The following is a 26,707-nucleotide window of genomic DNA, read 5'->3' on the forward strand; positions in this document are numbered from 1 at the left end:
CAGTACCTCTAGATCAGGGCTGTTCAGCTGCGGCTTTCCTGAAGATGTTGGCCTACAGCTCCCATAACCCCTGGCTATTGGTCACTGTGGCTGGGGATTATGGCAATTGTAGTCCAAAAATAGCTGGGGCTGGGGCAAAGTTGAGCAGGCCTGCTCTAGATAGTCACTGAATCTTGCTCAATATTCCTCAGATATGCTTATACCCAATCTTCTCAACTACCTCCAAGCAGACACACACAGATATTTTTAAACCATGCTATCCATCACTTCCTTGGTTCCTGAGTAACATGTTCCCCAGTGTACACCATAAACCATAATGCATCAGCACATCTCAACACAACAGTTGTTCTATAACAGACACATTCCCAAAAGCACTATCTTTAATTAGGATAAAGGCACTGTTGGCCACAGATATAAGCTACTGAAAATAAACAGAGGAAACTAAGAAATGCAGCTAGTGACACGAAATGACAAAATATAGATAGCTCACTTCAAAGGCAGAATGCGCTTTCTTAAATGGAAGCATATTAATCAGAAAATAGGAAATAAGGAATCGACAGAATGACAATACAAAATGAAAGTGAGCGTTTAAGAATCTGTTTTATTTTCCTTTAGGCAAGGCCACAATCTGTACATCTAGCTGCCAAGAGCCTTATTGTGCGGCTCTTTGAAAATATCCAGAGCATGTGCCTCTCTCTTGGTTGGATTTGGACTGGCAAAGGATCCAGGCTGTTCCATAGTATCATTGTCCAAGAAATCTGTCTGTAGACCTCTGCAAGTGCAAGTGGCCAAAAACCCACCAGGAAAAAAACAATACTGCAGATAACTCCCTTTCACTCAACACCTTCTTCTTTGGCAGGTAATTTAGAACAAACCTCTCAGTTTGTATTCATCCTTGCTTTGGCTCCAGCGATGTACATGAAGTCACAGAGCAGAGAGGAATTCAGGATATGTCCTGAAAAAGAGGACAACTGGAGTTTGTTGAGGTTCCAGGACAACAGAAAAAGCGACATGACCTGCAAAAATCAATAAGAGCCATTGGATCACATTATTGCTTTATACTACATTGTTGTCTTTTAGATAATTGCATATGAAAACCTTAGCATGAAGCTAAGAAAAAAATATGATGGTGTTTGGGGAAAAGATAAAGGCTTAATTAGAACTTAGATATTTAAGGATTTCACAGTTCAGGAAAGAAAATACAATCCAGCCATTCATACAAATCAACCATGGCACACTTTCCGTAAAATACCATATAATGCGTCTTTTCATTAAAATATTGTTTACAAGCTCAGTGTTTGAAAAGGAATGCCTTTTTGCGAAGACTCAAGAAGCCTGCATTGCAATTGGACTATATTTAGGATTTGAATTTTAAATGTTATTTGGAACATTTGTTATAAAATGATTAGCAGTATACCCATGGGATTTATTCAGCGCAATATTCTTCATGCCGTTGAACTTCAAACCGCATTCACAAGAGCACAAACAGATCATGATTGGTCTAGCTATTACATACATTTTATTTTACTTTTTAAATTTAAGATATAGATAAAGATATATCCCACCTTTCTGTTGTAAAAACCTGCAAGGTGACGAATGAATTTAAAATACCCATGATATCAAACTATAACCAGGTCCCACTGTTTTGCTGTTATTTTGCTAAAGGAGAGCAGAGAAGGCAGGACACAAGCCAAGGCAAGGGGGAAGCTAGGCATGTGGGATGCTGTGCTGGTGCTGTGCCGGAGGCCAGGCCAGGCCTAGAGGAAGCTGGTCGGCAGCGGCTGTTTTGGCAACTTTTCAAGTCATGTTCTCCCACCCTCGATGTTCTACCACACCAGTGAGCATGGGCTGACTGACTGGAAACAGCTCTCCAGGGTTTCAGGCAGGAGTGTTCCCAGCCCTACCTGGAGATGCCAGGAATTAAACCTGGGACCTTCTGCATGAAAAGCAGATGCTCTGCTACTGAGCTACAGCCCCCAGGTCAGACGGTGCATCTCCTTTATCAGTCAGTCAATAATCCTTGTGTCAAGCTCTCAAGTAGGGATGTGCGAAACATTTTGGATACAGAATGATCTGTACCCGAAACAGCCAATTTCGGGTGATTCGGATCCGAACCGAATCACCCTTCTAGCCCTCCGAAATTTTTCGGAGCCGAAACAAATCACCCCCGTTTGGGCTCCGAAATATCTGTTGTTTCAGCCCTCCATTTTGTGGCCAATAAATGCCTTCTTCTTCCCCCTCCATTTTGAGCAATGACATCTATTTGAATTTCCTGCCTTTTTGCCTCCCAGTGACTTCAATGCAAAAAGGTCTGATGTGATGTCTACTCGAATTTCGGGTCCAAGGGGCAAAATAGTGGGGTGGGGTGGTAGTGCCTAATGGGTAGAGGCTACCACCCCAATTGCAGAGGGATTGGGCAGAGGGCTGATTTTTTTGTGAATATTTGAAGTTTTAGTGTCTTTGTGGCATATTTGGGGCATAACGTGGGATTGGGGGCAGAAGAGTGGGGTGTGGTGGTAGTGCCTACTGGTTGGAGTTTACCATCCCAATTGCAGAGGGATTGGGCAAAGGGCTGATTTTTGGTGAATTGTTGAAGTTTTGGGGTCTTTGTGGCAGATTTGGGCCATAACGTGGGATCGGGGGCAGAAGATTGGGGTGGGGTGGTAGCTCCTAATGGGTGGAGTCTACCACCCCAATTGAAGAGGGATTGGGCAAAGGGCTGATTTTTGGTGAATTGTTAAAATTTACGTGTCTTTAAGGTTTTTCCTCTTAAGGTGTAATGGAGGTTTCAGCAGCCCCATAACTGCACTTGGGGGGTGCTGGGGTGGCCCAGAGAGAGTGGTGGTGTATTGCACATAGGGTTTTTCACATGGTGTATTGCACCCCCATGGATTGCTAACCCATGGCGTACAGGGTTCTGTTGTTTCTGAGGTGTTCTGAGTGTAGATTCTATGATAGCAAATAAGATTTTCAATGAGACACCATGAATCCACTCTCATTTGCTTTCATAGAATCTACACTCAGAACACGTCAGAAACAACAGAACCCTGTACCCCATGGGTTAGAAACCCATGGGGGTGGTTGGCACCCTATGTGCACTACACCACCACTTGCTCTGGGCCACCCCAGCACCCCCCAAGTGCACTTATGGGGCTGCTGAAAGCTCCATTATACCTTATGAGGAAAAACCTTAAAGACCCGTAAACTTCAACAATTCACCAAAAATCAGCCCTCTGCCCAAATCCTTTGAAAAAATTCAGGTAGCTTCCTTGCCCCTACCTTGCACTGCCACCAACCCCACACTGCTCTAGGCCACCCCGTTCCCCCTGACGTGAAGCGATACACTCTCTATTATACCTAATGGGGGAAAACCTTAAAGATGCGTAAACTTCAACAATTCACCAAAAATCAGCCCTTTGCCCAATCACTCTGAAATTGAGGTGGTAGCCTCCACCCATTAGGCACTACCACCCCACCCCACTCTTTTTGCCCAGATCCCACGTGATGCCCCCAATCTGCCCCAAAGAAACTAAAACTTCAAAAATTCACCAAAAATCAGCCCTTTGCGCAATCCCTCTGCAATTTGGGTGGTAGCTTCCACCCATTAGGCACTACCACACCACACCACTCTTTTGGCCCCAGGACCCTTTTTTAATCCAAATCTATTCAGATTCGGATTAATTCGGATCCGAATCAAATCGGGGGTGATTCGGATGGGCCAGATTCAGATCCAAAATGAATCAGGTATGAATCAAAACACCGAAAATCCGAATTGCACACCCCTACTCTCAAGTACCCAGGTCACCAGACTACGGCAAACACCTGCTTCTCTTCACATGCCTCAGAAATTTCCAGAATCTAACCACAAAGATTAGTTTTCATCACACAACCCCAATTAGTTCTCCCTTCTAGTTAGTTGGGAAGCTGCCATATACTGAGTCAGACCATTGGTCTATCTAGCTCTGTATAGTCTTCACTGACTGGCAGCGGCTTCTCCGAGGTTGCACTATCTTGGAGAAATCAGGGAGGGAACTTGGAACCTTCTGCTCTTCCCAGAGCAGCTCCATCCACTGAGGGGAATATCTTACAGTGCTCACACTTCTAGTCTCCCATTCATATGCAATCAGGGTGGACCCTGCTTAGCTAAGGGGACAAGTCAGGCTTGCTACCACAAGACCAGCTCTCCTCTCCTCAGTTACTCCAAGTCACTGGTCACTCGCCAACACAGGCACTCCTCGGTTACTGGCCCCTCATCATTGGCCAGTTCACTCTTATAGAGTTCCTGAGAACTCTGGCAATTCTCGCAAGATTTTGGCTGAAAATGAGATCTCATTCTGAGATCTTGCGAGAATCCCCCAAAGTCTTGTGAGACCTCAGTTCCTTCTAACGGAGTAGCAACTGCTCTCAGACAGGGACTTTCTGGAGGCTGGCCAACTGCAGCCGCACTGCTACTGCAATCAAATCAAGCCGCTACACAGGGCTCTTCCCCGTACAGAGTAAGTTTTTTCACATTTTTCACAATGACAACAGAAAAGTTAAAACATTACAACCATTTAAAATGTTTAAAACAATATTTTAAAACAGCATTAACACCATTAAAACAATATTAATTAAAAGCTTGGGTGAACAGATGCATCTTTAAAGACTTTTTAAAAGCTGTCAGAAATGGGGAAGCTCTTATTTCAGCAGGGAGCACGTTCCAAAGCTTTGGGGCAGCAACGGAGAAGGCCCATCCCCGAGAAGCCACCAGATGAGCCTGTGGCAACTGCAGACAGACAGAGTCACAATTCCTCTGTCAATTCCCGATTGGAGATCATCCATCAGGCCAACCAAGGCAGTCTCCACCCCATAGCCCACCCGAAAACCAAATTGAATTGGGTCTAATGTGATAAAGCACTGTGATAAAGTGATGTGTGATAAAGCACTGAAAAAAAGAAAACTTGATGTAATTAAATACACGGTTGTTTCAAGACTGTATGTGACATTTTGCCTGTAAGCATGAACACATGGGTCTGTTAGTAAAACACCACAAATATCTTGATGCAACTGTGTGCTTTGCAACTGTGTGCTTTGTTTGCGGCGTCTCATACATGTACATCAGACACACAGGCATGGGGAAAGCTGCAAATAAACTGAAAGCTGCAATCCACTGAATGATTCGAGTCCACGGTTAATTTTAGAAATTCTCCCAGCTAAAGCAGAATTCAGAAGTAATGCAACTGTAGTAAAGTGGAGTTGAAAGGTTAATAGCTGAAGAAGGGGCTTATACCACTAGAGGTGCCTGGCCGTGAGGGGTTGGGCTTCTAAGGTACCTGAAACTCCTGATATTGATGATGTTATGTAAGACCATAAACCAGTTTTCTTACCTCAGAAGAAGCAACACCTATTCTGTTTTTAAAGCCGAGTTCTAGTATTTACTAGTACTAGTATTACAGTTACAACAAGAACATAGAACACAATGACCTAGAGAAAACCAAACAAACAGAACAGAGGGAATTGTCTCATCTCAATCTAGTGGACACGTAGATAGTGATTTTCAGCCCCAAATCTGATTCCATGAAATTCATCCCAAACATCTGTCACCTCACTACTCCCCATCTCCCCTTTTTCTTGGGTCAGAAGAAGATAGAGAGAATTTTTAATGGATGACATGCTTAGCTGGGAAAATGCTTTCTGCAGTTAAAAATGGCCTCAAAGATTTATTTTAAGAATGAGCCCAATTACAAAATAATGGCATCCAGACTAGCATTGCACTGCAGCCACAGAAGAGGGGTGATTTTGACACTCTTACCTTTGAGCCCCGCTGTGCCTCCCCAAAATATGTCCCTGAAGGTCCCACAACCCTTAGGGGATATTTTCGGGAGGCACTATGGGCTTCAGAGGGGAAAGATCAGCAAAAATTGCCCCTACCCTGTTGTGGTCACACAGCATTGATATGGATATCAGCCAATGCCTGTTACTATTTTGAAATATTATTTATTTCACTCCTGGCAATGATGGGGAAAGGAAAAACCAACTTGGAAATGTCCTTCACTTTTATTTACCAAGAGCCTTACCTGCTCTTTTGCTGATAAACTGGAAAGCTGTATTAACAACAAAATTCTGATAATATACAGCTGCATGGCCCAGATTATGGAGAGCAAAGACCTAAACAATTATTTGCCAGGCAGGTATAAGGCAGGTTGCTATCTGTCTTTACATCAAGAAATTGTAAAATGGTTGTGCAATTTTTAATTGCCATTAAAAAGAGAAAATATGGAGATAAAGCCTTTTGTGTCCATTTCATCCTGGTAGTGTTGCATGTTAATGATATATTAGCCACTAGTCTATACTATAGGGTCAGAAAGAACATCTCCTCCCAGCCCAGGGAGGCCATACTGTATGGTTAACCTTTGGCTTAGGTTGCTGTCAACAGGGCTGTCACTCAGTAAGCAGCATGTTTAGCCCCTGAAGCCTGGTAAACCAATTGTTATCCACAACTATGGATTCTGTCAATTATCAGTAACCGCATACCTTCTCTCAGTAGGTATTTGTCCTCTATCAGTCATGTGAATTATTGTACCTTTTTAAGAAACCTGAGAAATCAATGGGTTTGAAAGTGCTTAGGAACTTACTGACAGGACCAGTGCCACAGATGGGCCTGAAGACCCACATAAAGGTCCACCTGGGATCCAGTATATCCCTCTGTGGTGGAGGCGGTGCTGTGCAAGTTGCATATACCTGTATATAGAGATAAGAAAATGTAAAGTTGCATAGTGACTCTATATTTTCTTTTCTCTATATGCAACATATCTATATCAACAAATGGATGGACAGACAGACAGACATATAGTGGCTGACATTAGGCCTGTGCAAATTTGGATTCGACAATTCAGATTTTATCCAAAATTGCCCCCAAATCAGTAACAATAAGTAAAATCCAAATCCAGTTTGTTCATTTTTTAAATTGGATCAGTAAAGTCAGAATTAATTGCAAACTATTGAAATTAATTTCAGAAATACTTCAGAATTTCAGAATTTGTGAAATGGAATAGGATTTTTCCCCATAGAGGTGAATGGGGAGATCAAAAATAATTCACTAAAAATTACTGGTTGCTACTGGAGCCTTGAATCTTCCCACACGTGTGAAGTGGAGGGTCAGGGGCACTGTAGTGAATTTGAAGATAATTGGTCAATCTCCTGATTTTGTTGATTTTTTTGCGGGGGGGGGATACAAAAGCTTAAAATTGTGAAATCTGGCTTGTTTCATGCCAGAACAGTACAAAAACCTCTGAAACTGAAGACCCTCCTTGGACCATTATTCCACCACTATGTGGAGGATTTGCTTTCATGAAAAATTTGCTTTCATGAAAAAGGGTAACAGCATGCCCCTTTTGCCCACCACACTTATATCTCTGGAATGGATAGGCATATGATTATGAAATCTGGCACACATGAAGTCCACAATGGCAGGACTCTATGTTATTTCTTTCAAGGTTATGGGTAGCCCCTCTTATTTTGGGGAAGTGTGTGTGTGTGGGGGGGATATAAATATGAAAAGGACTAAAACTGTCTTCTTTCAAGGCAGAATTTTATAAAGGTTATGTATCTGAAACCCTCCCTAGGACCATCATTCTACCCCCATGTGGAGGAAAAAAGACTTCCCTTTAGTTTTATATTAAATTTTGTCTCCTTCGTTGCAGAAGCACACAGTAAAAGTGAAAGTACTTTAAATGTTTTTGGTTTTATGGCTAGAAAGAATGTCCCTTCCAACCATTAAGGGATTAAAAGGTGTGAAGTCCTTTTAATCCCTTTTAAAAGGTCTACCTGTTCCTGCAATGGAGAAGAAAAAAATTAATTTAAAATCAAAGGAATGTCCTTTTCCTTCACATGGGGGTGAAATGGTGGCTCAAGGAGGAGCTTTAGATCCAAAACATTTTGTAAAATTCTGGCTTGAAGCAAGCCATGTTCCACCATTTGTAGCCATTTTTTAAAGAAAAAAATCAAAAATATACCAAAATTCAGAGGAGTGACCCATAGCTTTGAAATAAATTACACAGAGTCCTTCCAATATGGACCTCGTGTGTGCCAGATTTCATAACTGTATACTCATCCATTCTATAAATAAAAAAGGGGAGCAAAGGGAGCATGCTGTTACCCCTTTTGATAAAGGGCGGATTCTTCCACATGCTGGTGGAATGGTGGCCCAAGGGGGGTATTCAGTTTCATAAATGTTTGTTTCAAGCCAGATTTCACCACTTTTAGCCTTTCTTTTAAAACAAAAATTCCAATAATGCACCAAAAATCAAATTCGCTGCAGGGGTCCCTGAGCTCCTTCCCCACATGTGTGGCACATTGCAAGGCTCTGGGATGGTGAGTTTCGGTGATTTTTTCACCCTTCAGTTTTCCCATTGACTTCTACAGGGGGAAATCCATATTTAAGTCAGAATTTGAAATTGAATTTTGAATCTGATCTGATATCCGACATCTCCAGAGTCCATCAAATTAAAATCCGCTATTGCCAGATTCATATCAGGTTGAATCAAAATCCAAATTTTCTGAACACACACAGACCTAGCTGACATACTATGCAATGGTACACCAGTCCAATAATGTTGCATGTACACAAATCATGCTAAACAAGAGTAAGCCCAAAAGTCAGAACACTTATGTAAATAAGCCCTACACAGTTTGCATAGGACATGAGATCAAACCCTATGTGGTTTATGTTTCGCAAATCTAGGGTGACTGATTGACTGATAATATTTATGTTACCTCCCTGCCTGAGCAGTAACATACAGCATTACAACATAAGGAAGCTTCATTTTAAAGCCTGCTAAAATCCATGCAAAATCTAATATGAAATGGCATATTCAGCACCACAACTATACCATAAACATAGTATTTTTGAAAGTACAATTTGAGAGAAATACAGTGGGTGGTGTTAAGGTTAGTGAGAGATAATAGAGCTTGTGTGTTGGGTTGTATTATTATCTATCCTGTCTATCACTTAGGAAAAATCATAATTATTATTGTTGTGTAATGGTGGTAGTAGCAGCTGGCAGCAGCAGAAGAGTAGCAGTTAAAAGTGCTTTAGAATCCCAAACTCATAATCTATATATATAATTCTCTAAGGCGTACCCGTGGCTAATCCCGTGCATGGCAGATATCGCATGAGTTTGCGAGCAGAAGCACCATGATGATTGGGCAGTGGAGATTCCATATGCAGATAGGGAGGAGGAGCTTGTGAGAGCAGAAGCACCATGGTGATTGGGCAGCGGGGATTCCATATGCAGATAGGGAGGAGAAGCCTGTGGCACTGTGGTTACTGGGCAGTGGGGGTTTCATATGCAGATAGGGAGGAGGAGCCTGTGGTGGTTAAGGACAGTTGGAATGCAACTGTTACTGGTCGGAAGATGTTCTTGATTGTAGAGGAGAGGAATCTATCTATCTATCTATCTATCTATCTATCTATCTATGGATAATGAGCAGGAGTCTGCAGTCGTGAGGGAGGAAAAAGCCCCTTCAGAAGAAGGAGGCTGCCATTGTGTGAATTAGATAAGGAAACAAGATGAACAAGATCTGTTTATTCAGGAAGAGAGAGAGGGAGGGAGGGAGGGAGGGGAAGAAAGAAAGAGGGGACGAGCAAGTGGAGGAGAGAGAAAGAGAGAGAAAGAAGGGAGGGGAAGAGAGAAAGAAGGAAGGGCAAGGGATGGGCCTGAGCCTGTTAGCATCCTGAGGGGAACAAGCAGCCATGGCAGCGCCTATTGGAAGCAAGGAAGGGCCCATTCAACCACTGCTGCTGTTTGGGGCTACTGAGGCCACTGGCAAAGGGAGACAGGCAGGCAAGGGATGGGCCCGGGCCTGTCAGTGGCCTGAAGGGAATGAGCAGCCATGGCATCAACCATTGCTGCTATTGCTGCTGCTCCGGTGGGGAGGGGAAGAAGCGGGGCTCGGGTGAGGGTGGGGAGGTCTCTGGGGATAGGGGGCTGCAGCTTGGCCAATAGGTGCCAGCAACGCTGTAGCCGTGACCAAGAGGGAAGACGGGGATGGAAGCAATGGAATGGAGGAGGAGGAGCAAGAGTGCGGGTCAGGTAAGACTGGAGAGAAGTCTGAGGTGAGTGAGGCTGTGGCAGGCGGTGAGGGTTGCAATCAAGTACAGATGTTCTGCGTGGGTTAAGCTAGTTTATATTATATCTTCTAAACCAATTACTGTTTCTGGTCATTCTGCAATCCAGATCCCCCATCACATACATACATCTCTGTAGCAACTTTGCCATCAAAGGCCCAAGTCTGTCTTCTTCAGCTTGCTGACTAAATCTGATTTACTGTATTAGAAAAACCATAGTGGAGCATGGAGGCTCTATTAAATGATTTCACTACATGCATGTTGGCAGTGTGAATGGTTTTGTTCTTCTGCTTTCTTTCTAATAACCCTGAACACTGTTGAGTATTGCCCATACATCATCACTGAAGGGCATGGCCATAATTTTCAGTCTTGCATACCTCTGTGTAAATCAAAAGTAACTCCACTGAACTTAATGGAATTATAAAAGAGGCATGAGACATTGTCTGCTCCAGGCATTTCAGCCACTGGTGTAGCTAGTGGTTTCAAGTTCCTGACATAGTATACTGTTTCTAGTTGGTGTTCTTGCTATGGCATTCATCTGGCTGGACACTGAGGGAAGCAGGATGCTGAACCAGATGGCCCTTGGGTCTGATCCAACTCTTCTTTTCTTCTTATGTTCTTAGGAGGTTTTGCAGTATTGATTGTTTTTAGAATTAGTTTACTAGTTAAGCAGACGGCATAGCACATTTCACACACACACACACACACACACACACACACACACCTTTAATCCTAAACCTAGGAAATCTTACTGTAATAATGAAATCAGGGAACAAAAGTCTGAGAACAGAGGGTCTGGGGTAAGAATAGAAGGGCGTTTAAAGAAAGGAAGGGCAGAGGGGATAAGAAGATAAGAGGGGGCAGAGCTACAGAGAAAGATGGAGTAAGGAAGAACTTAATATACTGGCTAAGGAGTAGAACATCTGCATGTTCTTGATAGGAAGGAAGAGGACAAGCAAGGTTGCACTGGAGGAAGGGAGATATGAAGGGGAAATTCCTATAAGAAATTACAGAAAAATCAAGCAGACAATGGCCACATTCGCATGTAACACAGAACCAGAGTTTTAGGGGGTAGAGGTTTCCTCACAGTGTCATCCGAAAGCTTGCAACTCTGGTTCCGTGCACCAACCAACCCTCAGTTTCGATTTTGTAACTCCAATTAGAACCCTTGGGTTGTAGTGAGTTTCGTCTCCACAGCTCGAGGTTCCATACAGCCTGCATGTCATCTGAGTTTGGAACTGCAGGCTGGCTGCATTTGCTATAGCAATAGCAATAGCAATAGCACTTACATTTATATACTGCTCTATAGCCAGAGCTCTCTAAGCGGTTTACAATGATTTTAGCATATTGCCCCCAACATTCTGGATAACATTCTGGATAGCCAGAGTTGAGGGAGGAAGCTCCTTTCTCTGGCTATGATTGGCTGTGCAGGCTGTGCTTCATGCCAAAAGGAAACCCACACAGCCAGTTCCTCCTCCTCTTTGCAGTCTCACTGACTGCAGTTAGATTTTTCTCCGTGATGTCTGAATTCAGACAGGCGGGGGGAGCAGAATCACGGGTCCATTGGACCTGTGGTTCCACTTTAAGTGCAAATGCAGCCATATTATGAAAGGGGTGTGGACAGAGCACAGCAGGAGAAGAAGTTGGAATAGTTGTTGTCTCAGCATCAGGGCTCTACTGACCAGGGTCCTCAGTAGAGCCCACTCTTGGTCCCTGAGACTATCTCTTTGTGTGGTTCAGGGCCAACACCAGGGATTGACATCATTGGACAGCTGCTGAGGGCCCAGAAAGGCCCACTGCTGATCCCAGAGGCCACTTCTATGCCCATAGCCTTCATGTGAAGGTAGCAGAATGACTCCCTTGGGGCCTAACCAAGTAGGAGGGGGGCAATGGAGGGCAGCTTGACAATAGAGGGCAGCTTGTCAAGGACCCCCTGATACCTGAAACCAGCCCTTAATGTTCTCTAAAATGGAGTGCCCATCTGTAGCCTAAATATAAAGTTTGTTCTTATCAGACAACAGCTTCCTGAACTTTTCATAACTTTAACTGCACAGGGGATTGCGGCTGAGGACAGGAGCGTAGCTATAATTGAGTGGATGGGTTCAAAGAAACCAGGGCCCCCAGCTCGAGGGTCCTCCAGCTCCACCCCTCCCTATTTTCTTCATTATGTCCTTCATTCCAAGGGGGCCTCCAGGGAGAGGGGTGAACACGGGCCCCCTCTCCTCTAGCTACGCCCCTGGCTGAGGAAGAATAGATGACAACAGTACTCATTGGGTGACATAATGCACAAAGTTCTGTGCACCTTGCAACACAGCATGCATGTAGTTGCACAAATGTGCTCTTGCACAAATGCCCAAATTGCACAAACACAGTTGCACGTTGGTACCGCCATTATTTCCAATGGCCGTACTATTGTGCAACTATGTTTGTGCTATTTTTGTGTTCACGCAAGTGCTCACTTGCAGAGCTCTGTGTACATTATGTTACAATGCACACGGAACGTTGCCCAGTGTGTCAGCCAGCGTTTGTAAAGATGAATGCTTCTTAGGCTGATCTCACTATTCATCAAATGAGCATCTTCCTTTCCTTGCAGTGAGGTGCTTGCAGCCACAGGTGTTCCGGGCATCTCGAGAAAAAGAAAAGAAGAGGAAAAGTTCATTGTTTTTCTAACAATTTGCAAAAGCACCTGAAACCGAAATGGAAGTTTTCATAGAAATGCGTCAAATAAATAAATATATAAATAAATTTGTATGGCAAGGGGGAGAGGGGAAAAGAGGAAGTATTGTTAGGTGTGGGTAATGTAAAAACATAAGTATGCTGTTATTTATGTAATTAGTTATTGCTTTCATTATGGGTGCAGTCTTAATGGTTATAGTATTTATGTATAATTACCTTAATATTCACTGAAATTTCCAAGTAGCTCCCTAATTAACTGTCTCAAATATATAATTACATTGCATCTTTACGCAAGACTTGCCTAATTAATGTCGTTACACCACTTCTTTTGTGAATGTGCATTATTAAACGCTCTTTGCATCATTCTTTTGACTCCTTGTAATTCATGCTTTACAAAAATTAAGACCCCTGAATTAGAAACCTTCCTCAGCAACCATCTCCAGCCTCAAGCACAGAATGACATCTTTCCTTGAACAAAGCAATAAAAGTTGGTAGGCCTCATTATCACTCTCTGTCACAAAATGCTCTCTCGAGGGAGATGAAAGCCAACCCATATAGTATTGACGTGCAATGGGAGATGGAAAACACAGATATGAAGTGGGGAAAGAACTAACTGCAAACAATGAGACCAAAGTGTCTTAGCAAATGCCTTATCTATTATACAAGACCGCTGTTGCGGGATCTGATGATAACATGGCTCTACCCTATTAGCCTGGTAGCCAATCAGTTAGCTAGGCTTCTTGGCTATGGCTAAAAATGGGCAGTTTCCATTGGGATTGCATTGGAGTGGCTCATAAAATGAGGCAAGACCTTCCCCACAAAAAAAACCCAAGACCTGGAAAAAGTGTTGCTTATTTTCTGAATCATTCCAATGTTGTAAACCACCCCCCGCTTTCCATTTAAACCTGACTTAACTGGCAGTAGTCCTTGGGGAAACTACATTTCACAAGAATGACCAGCTCATTCCATCCTGTGCTACTATGTAGGGCACTCTGGGGCAGGGTAGGAAGGTTGTTGGAGGGCTATAGGCCACCTCCTCTGAATACCAGTTGCAGGGGAGAAGCAGCAGGAGAGAGGGCATGCCCTCAACTTCTGCTGTAGGCTTCCAGTGGCATCCTGTGTGAAACAGGATGCTGGACTAGATGGGCCTTGGGCCTGATCCAGCTGGGCTGCTGTTATGTTCTTATAACCTCCCGCTTCCTGCAGTGGGGGTGGAAGCCCTGGCATGACTCCCCCCACTGCTGCCCTGGCAGGTTAAAATGTAAAAGTAATACTTATTGATCTCACATTTCAATTCAAGCCAGAGAAGAATGTGGGTGCCTTGTGGTGATCACCTCTTTGTTGAGGTGAGAATTACAGGCCCCTGAAGGTCACAAACGTTCCACCTCATCTCTTCCATTCAGTATTAGAGGTCCTGCTCCAGGTGCCTCTGCAATATAAGATCCAGCAGCAGGAGCACAGTTCTGTCAGCAGTGGTGCCAACATTGTGGCATGTCCTTCCTCAGGAGACCTGCCAAGTCTCCATCCTGCACTCCCTTAGATTTCAGTGGAAGACCTGGTTCTTTCAAAAGGCTTTGGAGTGAAGGCGATTTGAGTGCTGTTAAATGCTTTTTTAAATGCATAATGTGATGGTGTGCGCTTTGGTTGTGGTTTTGCTCCAACTTGTGATCATTAGCTGACATACAGAGCAAGGTGCAGAGAGAAAGCAGCCTGGTTAGTTCACAACTAACTGCACTGGTGCACCAGAGAAGCACCAGGGTTTGTTTGGGGGGTGGGATTGTTTTTTGCTTTCCCCAGGAAAGCCTCTGTGCCACCCAAAATATATGTGCCTAAGGCTGGCCAGCCCTTGGGGACATATCTTCAGGTGGCACAGAGGACTTCTGGGGTGTAACCCGGGCTGAGGGATGCTGAAGCGGATCCCCACGTTCCAAAGGGAATTGGAGAAGCATAGGGCATGGATAAACAATCCACTGCTCCCTAGCCTCAGGTGGAGCCACCTGGCCAGCATGATGGGTAGAGGAGAGGCATTTTCCAGGGTAGGGCAACAGCTGAGACCAAGCAGAACACCTGAAACTGGTCTTGCAGCAAGAGCTATAAGACGAGAGATGGTGAGCAGAGGGATAGCGAGTTGGGCAGTGAGTGAGAAGGAAGCCAGGTTCTACAGCCTTCAAGGGGGGATAGGGAGAAGCTTCTGTTCACCAAAAACAATCTGTAGAGGAGGCAGGGCAGTGGGACACAGTCAATCCCTGAGAGAAGCAACAGGGAACAGAAGAGCTGACCCAGAGATGACAAGGAGTGTGACGTAACACTCCAACCAGGGAGAGAAGGAAAGGCATGGATTCTTCTCACACCACTGAACCAGGAAAGAAGCCAAGGGCTCCGGAGGGTGACATAACCCTTTTCTTTTCTCTTAATAAGTGCAACTTGATAAGAGCAGTCTACCTGCATGGCACCTTTTACTTTGGTGTTGAATGCTCCCAGACAGTTTCCCAAGCCCACTGGAAGTGGAGTTAACCCCATGGAGGGAGGACTCTGATGTCACACTGGGGGGAAATGGCCACTTCCCCATTGCACCGGCGCAGTTAGTACTATTAGGCTGCAGTCTCGCTGCACTGGTGCATTCTTGCTCTGTATGTTGCTCTGTATGTTTCTTTTTTTGCTTCTTAAATTTTTATTAGGTTGCTCTGCATTATTATTATTATTATTTTATTTTACATTTTATATCCCGCTCTTCCTCCAAGGAGCCCAGAGCAGTGTACTACATACTTAAGTTTCTCCTCACAACAACCCTGTGAAGTAGGCTAGGCTGAGAGAGAAGTGACTGGCCCCCAGAGTCACCCAGCAAGTTTCATGGCTGAATGGGGGTTTGAACTCAGGTCTCCCCGGTTCTAGTCCAGCACTCTAACCACCACACCGGCTCTGTTTTCTGTTGTCAGTTTAATGCTGCTTTTTTTAAAAAAGAAAGAAAGAAACTTTGGGGTCATTTTTAAATGGTTTTGTTAGCCACTTTGAATTTTTTTTAAAAAGGTAAAGCAGGACGTAAACATTTTAAATAGTCTTAACCCAAGTTCTGTCAGCTTCAGAAGCATCTTCTGCCTAACATGCATAAGGGAGGCATAACCATACTACTAAGGGATGTTCTCATTACATGATCTGGAGATTCTGCCAAAAATATGTTACCAGATCCAGTACCACAGGAAACCAATGAGGAGGCTATTATCACGACCAGGCGAAACCGGGCTAAGGGAACCTAGCCCAGTTTTGCCTGGTTGTGTGCTGCAATCGGAGCCATGCGGCTGCCGGCAGTAAGCCTCCCTTTATGCCCCTCCCCTTAAACGAGGTTAGCGGAGTGAGCACTCTGCTAACCCCATTTATTGGATTGTGTGTGTTGCCACGGTTCCATGCTGCAGCAACTCACGAGGAGACCCCTGACTGGGAGGCTACAACAAGCCTCCCGATGTTGTGGGAGGGCTCCTCAGAATGCCCCAGGCACTCACACAGGGCATTCTGGGATTTCTGGGGACCGGGAGGCCCCTGATCCCCACTGCCCCAACTGGCTCCATGACGGAGTCGGTAATTGTGTGGGCAGCTGATCCAGCCATCCAGGGAGAGCTGACTGCTTGTATGTGGTGAGAGTGGGCCAAGCCCGCTCTCCCCACAAACCCCCTCACGGCTCTCCACGCTGCTCGTGTGGAGTGTTTTGAGGTGTGTTTGAAAGGGGTCTGAAGCCAACATTATCAGATAACAGGGTTAATGGCAATAACTTCTCTCCCCTGTCCAGGGGCGGAGCTATCATTATCCTATCAGTAATGGTTAGCTCAGCCTCAAAGTGAAGAAACTGAAGAGAGGGCGAAGATGAAGAGGATATATTGGCAGAAGTGCTGCAGAATGACACTGATGTCTGCTGGTGCCAAGGACAAGATTGCAGGCCCCAAAATGAAAGACATCCTCTGCCAGTCTCCCAAATCAGGAAGGTGGTGGTTTTTAAAAAACAAGCACTTGATCCGCAGCTTCCACCATTCCTTCAAGAAGTAACCAGATTACCTGTAGTCGGCCCCCATACCCAAACACAGCTTAATGATAGAGTCATTCGGTACACTTGCTCCTCTCATTGGCCTTTGTCTTCCCCATAGCCTTGCATCCTACTTCTTTTTTGTGGATGCCCTTTACTTTCGGTTTTCCTTTCAGCCCTAACATATTTAAGAGAATGTCTTCTTCACCATGAGCCCCACCGCCTGTTGAGATCATCCGGAGAGGTTCGTCTGCAGTTGCCGCCAACTCGTTTGGCAGCTACTTGGGAACGACCCTTCTCCATTGCAGCCCCTGGACTTTGGAATGTGCTCCCTGTTGAAATAAGAGCCTCCCCATCTCTGGCAACTTTTAAAAAGGCACTGAAGACACATTTATTCACCCTGGCTTTTAAGTAGATTTATAGTTTTAAATTTGTAATGTTGGTTTTAAATTATTTTAATGTTTAAATGATTTTAATTGTTTAATTGATTTAGTTTTGATTTTAATTGATATCATTTATTTATTTATTTATTCAATTTCTATAGCACCCTTCCAAAAATGAAAATAATTGTTTTTATTTTGCCGTAAACCACCCTGAGCCATTTTTGAAAGGGCGGTATATAAATCAAATAAATAGATAAATAAATAAATACATAAATACATAAAATATGCCTTAAACCCAAAGCACTTAGAGGGTGTTTTTTTAAACAGAGGCCACAATCATTGAGGCCTATGCAGCATTAACATAGAATCTCATTCAAATGTATCTGTCCACTGCCTTAAGTTTCTTATTGTGGTACAGCTTCATTTTAACAGAAATGGTAGCCATTTAAGTGTCATTCTGCATGGTTTTTAGATCTCAGCCATTATTTTTAGGTTTGGTTTGATCACGGACCAGACTGCCTCCGGTCCGGTTTGTGATCAAACCACTGAACTCGGCCTGGTTTGAGTTGAACCAGTTCAGAATCAAACGGTTCAAGCGCACCCCTATGTCCGAATGGGGTCATCGACTAGGGAGAGAGGACAAGTAGAGAAGGAATAAAGAGCAACTGGTCAGATCGTTGTTTTAAAATGGCACTGAGCTAAAAACTTTTTTGGGAACCTTTCCCAACAAGTTTTAAATAATGGCCCTCTTTGATATATTTTTTTCATAATACTTGTGAAAATGCTCACCTATTTGTTTATTTCCTCCTCTGCTGTGCTCTCTCTCGCTCTCTCGCTCGCTCGCTCTCATCCTTAGTGACATCATCATGTAGCCAAATGTTATTGACTACATAGCACTATGACATATAACTCATGATTGGGTGGGATAATCCAGGAAGAAGAAAAAAGCAGCATCACAGGTAGGCATGTGCGATATGGGCAAAAATTGATTTGTACCCAAATCTACCTGATTCGGGTGATTTGGAGACAGAACAAATCACCCCTGTGGTCCATTGGCTAGATTCAGGTTCAAAATGAATCGTGCCAGATTAGATTCGAATTGAGATTCATATTCCTCCTACTAATGTCTCCAGATTTCCTGATTTCTCCTTCTCCTTCTTCTTTTTAAGCTAAGCTCTAACCCTTGTAGAAGTGGAGTTATGGAGCAAAATGTGTGGTCACTATTTTTCAAGTTCCTGATTTCTCCTTCTCCTTCTCCTTCTTCTTTTTAAGCTAAGCTCTAGCCCTTGTAGAAGTGGAGTTATGGAGCAAAATGTGTGGTCACTATTTTTCAAGTGTTTGGATTCTTTGCTATGTAATAATTTTTCCTCAATGAATCCCTATGAGGATTCATTACACACCTTCATTTCTTCTATTCATTTTGACTGCCAACTATCAACTGCCATGTGCCAACTACACCCCCTTCCCACCCACAAAGCAATGGAGTACTACTCAGTTTATGTTCTAGGAATTTTTTCAAGTGTTTAAACTATTTGGTGTCTAATAACCTTTCCTCAAAATGAATCCCTATGAGGATTCATTACACACCAAAGAGTCTTAACACCTCAAAAATTCCTAAAATATAAACTGAGTACCCAGTGGCTTGCAGGTTGGGGGATAGTAGGCACATGGGATGCCACTAATTCCCCACCCCCCACCCACAAAGCAGTGGGGTCAAAATGAACAGAAGAAATGATGGTGTGTAGTGAAGACACCAAAAAATCTAAACACCTCAAAAATTCCTAAAAAATAGTAATAAACTGAGTACCCCAGTGGGAGGGGGGGCATGGTTGATACATGGCAGTTGACAGTAGGCACTGTCCAATGACAGTCAAAATGAACAGAAGAAATGAAGGTGTATAATGAATCCTCATAGGGATTCATTATGATAAAAAGTTATTAGACACCAAAAAATCCAAACACTTGAAAAATAGTAACCACACATTTTGCTCCATAACTCCACTTCTACAAAGGCTTAGAGCTTAGCTTTAAAAAAAAAAAAATTAAAGCTGGGGGTCCATGTTAGGGTTAGGATGGCATGACTTTGAATCCCCTTTATTTCCTATGGCAGAAATATACAAAATCAGTACAAGCTAAAGAAAATAATTAAAAATCAACCAAGTGCACCACAGCCTTGTAATTTAGGTGGTAGGTGGCACCCATGGGGACCTATCCACCACCCATATTTGGTGCCCCTAGGACCTTTATAAGTGGTCTGAATCTATCCAAATCCAATCCAAATCAAATCTGGTGTGTTTCAGGGGGACAAATTCGGACACAAAACAAATCAGGGGTGATTCAATTTGGGCACAACTCGAATAGGAAAAAACAATTTGTGCACATCCCTAATCACAGGAGTGTAAGGACATCAGAGCAGCTGTGGGAAATAATGGTGTTGAACAGCATTTAAAAAGTCAATATCCACTACTACAACTACGAATATTTATATACCATTTTTCAACAGAGTTCTTGAAATGGTTTACATAGAAAAATAAGTAATAAATAATATAGTCCCCTGACCCAAAATGTCACAATCTAAAAATATATATAAGGTAGCTAAGAGATGCTGTACTGGGACTGACGTAAATAGTTCTACAACACGCCCTCCCAAGTCATTATTTTTAGCTCTAGTATCTTGTATCTAGTATCTTGTATACCGCCCAAACTTTCATCTCTGGGCAGTTAACAATGACATAAAAACAATTAAAACAACTATAATAGGTTAAAACGGTTTAAGAATTAAAAAACAGCATAAAATTAAAACCTACAAATTTAAAAAGCTAGATAATACATGGTACAGCCTCAATGTTGAAAGAACCTATACAATTTATCTCTGGTGCCTATATCCTGGAAATCATGAAATTCTTCTTTTAAAAGTGATCTTGATTAAAGTTGCTCACTGGAAACAAAAGTTACTTTGGCCCCTTTCGGACATAATGCCAAACCAGAGGCGAACACACCTCATGTTCACCAGCCGTGTTGTCCGAATTACCGGAAGCGCAGTTCCTGGATCCAACCGCAGTTCCAATTTTGGCCCCAAACCTAGGAATAAACCCTCAGCTTGTAGTGAGTTTCACTCACCCAACCGAGGATCCGTTCCTTCCTCCATTACGAGCAGATTGGGATTGAGCTCTCAACCAGAGTTAAGGGAGGAAACTCTTCCTGCAGGCTGCCACATTATTGGCTGCCACAGGCTGTCCTTCCAGGGTCAGAAAAAGCCCACACAGTCAGTCCCACACATGTTGCCAGCTCCCTGATAGGGGTTGTGATCATCTGGGACCGTGCAGCAGGGTGGAGGCAAACTGTGGGTCCATTGGACCCATGGTTTGCTGCTATGTGCAAAGGGGCCCATTGTGTCTAAAAGAGAACAACACACTTTGTGGTTCATCAAGACAAATGCAGCCCACCAAGACCACAGTCCAGCCCCTGGTGCTTCTGCCTGTCAGGGATTGCACAAGCAGGGAGCACCTCATAGCACAACATGCATGGCTATTTTTTGGTGCAGTAGATCACAAGTTTTGCAGGCCTGGGTGAGTATATTTAGGCAGTCATGGTGTGTGTGTGTGTGTGTGTGTGTGTGTGTGTGTGTGTTTTAAAGCAGGCTAGATTGTGTTTATAAGCCAGACAAGCAATGGAAACATCCATTTATTATGATGATGCTATCAGCTACAATTGCTATTAATAAATGAGGTTTCCTAGATTTTCATGGGTGTGTCATGGAATATGTTTCAGCAGAAATCTCTTAACTTGTATTTTCATCTAGGCAGTGAGGTGACCTGTAGGCTTAGGGTTGCACCACGTTGTTGCCCAGGAAATCGTGCAGGTAGGACCCCGCACCACCCTTGGGATGGCACCAAAGCATTGCAGTGCACATCCCTACTTTCCAGTGGTTAGCTTGCTGGTGTCGAGCTTGTGTTTCTTTTTAGACCGTGAGCCTTTTTCGTACAAGGAACCATTTTATTCCTTTTTCAGTGTAAACCATTTTGTGAACCTTTTGTTGAAAAATTGTATCATAATACAATTGCATAATAATATGCAAACCAGATGTCTAGCATAAAACTGATGGATTGGCATTATTAGGTAACCACGCTTGTTCACTATAGCCCTCTTCAGATGTTATACTAAAGATGCTGTACCCACATACAATTTCTAAAACAGGGTTGGACATCCCACTCCCCTGGACCCATCAGTCATCCCTGGCAGCCAGCCACTCACGGTTAAAGCGGCACTCATCTGAAGAGGCAAACGCAGCATCCATGATGGTGGGGGCTTCTGTGATCAGGAAGCTTGGGTGCCTGAGCCTCCCAACCATGGAAACACCTGCCATTACAGATGTGGCATTGTCCTCTTCAGATGACCGCCGCTCTAACCATGAGCAGCCAGCTGCCAGGGACGACTTATGGGGCTGGGGTGGAACTTCTGGTCCCGCTTTAGTATAGTGTCAGAAGAGGTCTTATGTGTATCCAGAATTGTTCACTATGTCAATCCAGATTATATATCAACATGTTTGCGTACTATCAAAGATTTTTCTGTACAATCTACACATGGTGAGCCATTCACGAGAGCCAGTGGATATGATGAATTAGTGGGCTCTCGTGAGACACTGAGCCCTTTCTCATAAGCAGTGAGAAAGGGCTACAAGAGGAAGCCCTAAAGAGCTTACCTCCCCACAGACTATCATTCCACCTTCCCTGGGCAGGCAGATTGCTCGTCCAGACAAGCACCGGCTGCTTCCAGCAGCTCTGAGGGTCAGGGTGCTGGGAAGTGTCACCCCGCCCCCGTCTCTCTAATAATGGACTGAGTGAGTGCACAGTGCATTATGGGGACCCCCCCCTCCCCGAGTCTGCTAGCTGTGGCTGCTGAACCTCATTTTAAAGGAATGCTTCATAGGTGGGTTTGCCGCCCTGGTGCCACCGGGATCGGCCCAATCCTGGTGGTACACACACACATGCAAAATTGGGCTGGGCTCTCTTAGCCCGGTTTTGTACACGCGTGTGCATATCCTCATTGTTTTTTAGTCTTCCTCCATCGCTTTTCCTCTCCCACCCTGATATTCTATATCCAATGAAAACAAATTAGAATGTGCCTTAGTAACTTGACAAAGAGACTGCCATATTCACGATAAGTGCTCCTGTTCTGTCAGTGATGAAGGCTTAGCTGAGTTTGGTTTCTTGTGAATGTAACATAATAATAATATGAAAAGATGCATGGGGATGGAAATGTGAACCACCATAGGATTGATCAAGGATGTTGTGGTAGTACTACCAATATGGGGGGAAATGATATCATGAGCCACTTCAAAATGCTTACCTGGCATGAATCACAAAAACAAGTGAATTAATGGAGGGGTTCTAATCCTAAAATACCTCCAGGATATGTGAAATTAACTTGTCTTTACTTTGATCCAATAATATTAATTTGCCTTTTTTTTAATCCAGGAAAGATATATTAACTAATTAGCCTAGCTAGCCTATGAGTTCATAAGCAGTTATCTGTTGCATAATATTAAAGATAACATTTCAAATACAGGTGCTGAAAGGTGTGAACTCTGGAAAAAATGTTCTTTGCCTACTGTGGGGTTTTTCCATAACAGATTTTTTAAAAATGATATTACACTCAAGAGTTACCGAAATAGCTAACCATTGGACATCTGGAAGACAAAACACACACAGGAAAATACAGCCAAAGGGGAAGATTCATGATAACAGGAAACGTTAAACATGTCAAAACAAAGGAGGTGATAGGCACCACTAAGGTGAACAAGTTCACCCATCAGCTTAAGTTCCTGAGGAATCTTCAGAGACTAGTGAGGTGATGTCTGCTCTGCACTACCACCACCCACGCAAAAAATGAAAGTAGGAACCTTTTTAACCTCTCTTTGTTACTTCAAAATAGCAGTATTTCCATGTATGTAGCATGGCTCTTCTCTCATTTGAACCATGCAGAAAATAAACAGACCCACGTAATCAAATGGTTAATGTCTAGCCCATGTAAGCTACAACTTGGTACACATGTAGCCCCATATTCAGTGATTAGGAAAGTCTGAGGGGAAATTGGGGCATTCATTTACTTACTTTATGAAATGTGATATCCTGCCCTTTGTTCAGATATAATTTCCAGGGCAGCTTACCCTGAAAGGTATTAAAAGGAACTTAGACAAATTCATGGAGGACAGGTCTATCAGTGGCTAATAGTCTGATGGCTGCAGACCACCTCCCGTCTCAGAGGCAAGATACCTCCAAATACCAGTTGCAGAGGAGCCATGGCAGGAGCTGGAACATGCCAACTTTGTCTCATGTATGGCAGCTCTCACAAGAGTTCGAGCAGCTGCCAGATAGCAATGGGGAGGGAAGGGAGGGAAGAAAAGGGTAGCAGCAGCTGGCTGGCTGGCGGGGAAACAAAATGGTGGCAAACGGTGGTGCTGGCAGGTGAAGAGGGCGTACAAGGGGCCGGGAAGAAAATGGCAGTGGGTGGGTAGGGGAATTAACAGCCGGCCGGCAGTCAGGCAAGGGGGTGAAGCACTGAGGGAGGAAACAACGGCAGAGGCTGGCTGGTGGGCGGGCAGGGGGGAGCAGAGGTGGAAGAAGATGGTGGGGGGAGTGAACAGCAGGGGCAAACTAGAAGTGCAGATGCTCTGTACCCGGTTCAGCTAGTTATAAAATAAAACCATAAAAACTAGTTATCTATCTATCTATGCACACACATACAGTGTCATAATGGCTATGTATGTATGTATAAATATATTTAAAAACGGTGTTTATGGTTTTATTTTATAATGGTAACATAAGAACAGCCTTGCTGGATCGTACCTAAGGTCCATCTAGTCTAGCATCCTGTTGCCCACAGTGGCCCACCAGATGCCTCTGGGAAGCCCACAGGCAAGAGACAAAGGCAAGTCCCAGCTGTTGCCATGGCTCTCCTGCAACTGGTATTTGGAGGCATCTTGCCTCTGAGGTTGGAGGTGGTCTATAGCCATCAGACTGTTGCAGAGTGTGTTCTATCTGTAGAGAGTACCGAGCAAACAACAGTGGAAGGTTTTTAAGAGAACTTTAATGAGGATATAAAAGCACTAAGAGGTCTGCTCAGAACTTGCTGACTCATACACAAATACCAGGAACAAACAGGAACAGGAAGGAAAATAGAAACTCCTAGCTAACCCAACCAACACGGAGGAAACTATAGTGCCCTCTCTGGCATTATAGTAGATTGCATGCAAACATGCTGCAGCTGTTGCATATCCCAACACAGACTAGTAGCCACTGATAGACCTGTCCTCCATGAATTTGTCTAAGCCCCTTCTAAAGCCCGTCAGGCTAAGCTGCCCTGATAATTATATCTGAACAAAGGGTAGGATTTCACATTCAATAAAGTAAATAAATAAAAGTAATTTTTTTTAAAAAAAAAATTCCAACAGTGCTTTAATAGGTTCCATATCAAAGGACAAGATGAATGTCTAGAACTGGATGACCTGGCCCTTCCTCTTCTTGTCTCATCCCAGTTCGAAGTGCTTGCCCCAATTTTCCCTCAAACTTTTCTAGTCACTGATGAGGCTATGTGTGTACCAAGTTGCAACTTACATGGGCCTTAGCCATTTGATTACATGGGCCGGGGTGTGTTTGTCTTCTGCACTGCTCAAATGAGAGAAGAGACATACACACTGTGTATGTGGTGCTTTGAGAAGCAGACTCCAAATTAAAATACAGTAACCAAACACAGCAAGCAACAGACTAAAAAGGAGGAGAGAGTACAGTATTAACACTAAAAGTAGGTAAAACGATCAAAAGGCCTGAGAAAATAAAAAAGATCTTGTGTGGCTCAGAAAGGACAAAGACTCTGCCAGGTGTGTCTCTTTGGGGACAGAAGCTGACATGATATGCAGGGCTACATCAGTGGAAGTAGCCCTGCTGTGCCCCCCCCCCACATATATCCCTGACAGTAAAAACAGTTTTCACAAAGAGGGGAGAAAAGCAAACATTGTGTCCTGCCCCTCCCCACTGCCGCTGGCTTGCGGAACAAGCCTGGAGGCTCCAGCCTTTTTGCAGCACCACAAGGCTACTTCCGTTGATGCAGCCAGTAGTGGATTTAAAGAGAGGCAAAGTAGGCACTTGCCTACGGCGGCAAATTTGGGGGGGGGGGGCAAGGAGAAAGTTCCCCCATTTTTTCTTCTAAAGTCAGCAAGATGGGGGCAGCACAGACCACAGAGCTGCGGTGGTGGAGACAGCAATCCTTGGCTACCTACAGGCAGCAAAAGGCTTAATCCACCCCTGAATGTAGCCCTGTGTATCATGTCAGCTATTGTCCCACAAGACCCCTTTTCCATTAATCACCCACTACCAGTAATCACCCACATTATGTCAGAAAGCTGGTGCACCCAGAGATTTATCTCCTTATTCCAGCAGGTTCCGTTTTTGCCCCTAACAGTCCTGGACCATGAAGTTTACTCATAACAGACAACAACATTCCAGGAAAGAGCAAGCTCAGCCTCACATGTGGACCTGGCTAGATGCTAGGCTGTAAGAGATCTGTTGCCTCTTCAAACTTGGGTTTTGGGGAGAAGCATTTCCATTTGCAGCAAGTTGGAACATTTATCTGTGTTTGCGGAAGGCAGGCTTCGTGTCCTCCTATCAGTATATAACCACAAAAGCCAAACATGATACAAAGCAAATATATTCAGCTGCAACAATCAAGAGAAGAAAAGAGACATCTTTTCTCCATTGCTTGGCACCAACCACAGAAACTGTCAAAAGTATACACATGCATCAGAAAAAGCAATCCAAAGTAATACCTAATCATTCAATTCAGCACTGTATTCTCAAGTATAATTGTGTATCTTCAGCTAGGGGCAGAAAATGGAGTCTCTGTGTAAACATGAACTAACAAAATGGAGATTCCCACCACTGTTGTGTGTGTGTGGTCTTGATTGTTCTTTAAAAGGGGGGAAATAATTACAGAGTACTAAGAGAAGGTTTGCAGCAATGGCAACACAAAACCTTATTATATCAGAGCAGGATAACTTCACAGAGTAGCTTTATTTTTTAAATGTATTATTAATTCATCATCATCATCATCATCATCATCTGAAGACCACCTGCAAGCATCACACATGGACTGGAACCTGAAGAGAATATCTGAGAAGGTTCTCAATACAGGAAGGGAAGAGGAGCAATTTTGCTTGGGCTGATGCAAATGTTAATTTTCATTCGAACCCTAGAAACAATTATTCGTAATTAGTCCTCCATTTGCACAAGTCGAAATGAGGCATGCGTAAAGAAAATAAAAATTCAGATAGATAGATAGATAGATAAATAAATAAATAAAAGAGACAACAGCAAATCCTTATAACCCTGGAGTGAATCTGTTTGCGGGTGTTGCAATCATCCCCCCTTGCAGCGCTTTCTTTCGCTCTGGCTGCTCGGGAACAGGATGACAGGGGCTTTGTTCAACTTGATCATATCATCAAACAAGACAAAAAGAGAGAGAGAGAGAAAG

At 43.7% G+C, this 26,707-nt stretch overlaps 1 non-coding gene across 1 annotated transcript; it reads right to left on the reverse strand.

Moving 5' to 3' along the window:
* Nucleotides 1-1,905: 1,905 nt before the first annotated feature.
* TRNAE-UUC (transfer RNA glutamic acid (anticodon UUC)) lies at nt 1,906-1,978 on the reverse strand. The gene has a single exon. It is a non-coding gene; the product is annotated as a tRNA-Glu (tRNA).
* Nucleotides 1,979-26,707: the final 24,729 nt, after the last annotated feature.

This window comes from Hemicordylus capensis, chromosome 1 (genome assembly GCF_027244095.1).
Source record: "Hemicordylus capensis ecotype Gifberg chromosome 1, rHemCap1.1.pri, whole genome shotgun sequence".
NCBI lineage: Eukaryota > Metazoa > Chordata > Lepidosauria > Squamata > Cordylidae > Hemicordylus > Hemicordylus capensis.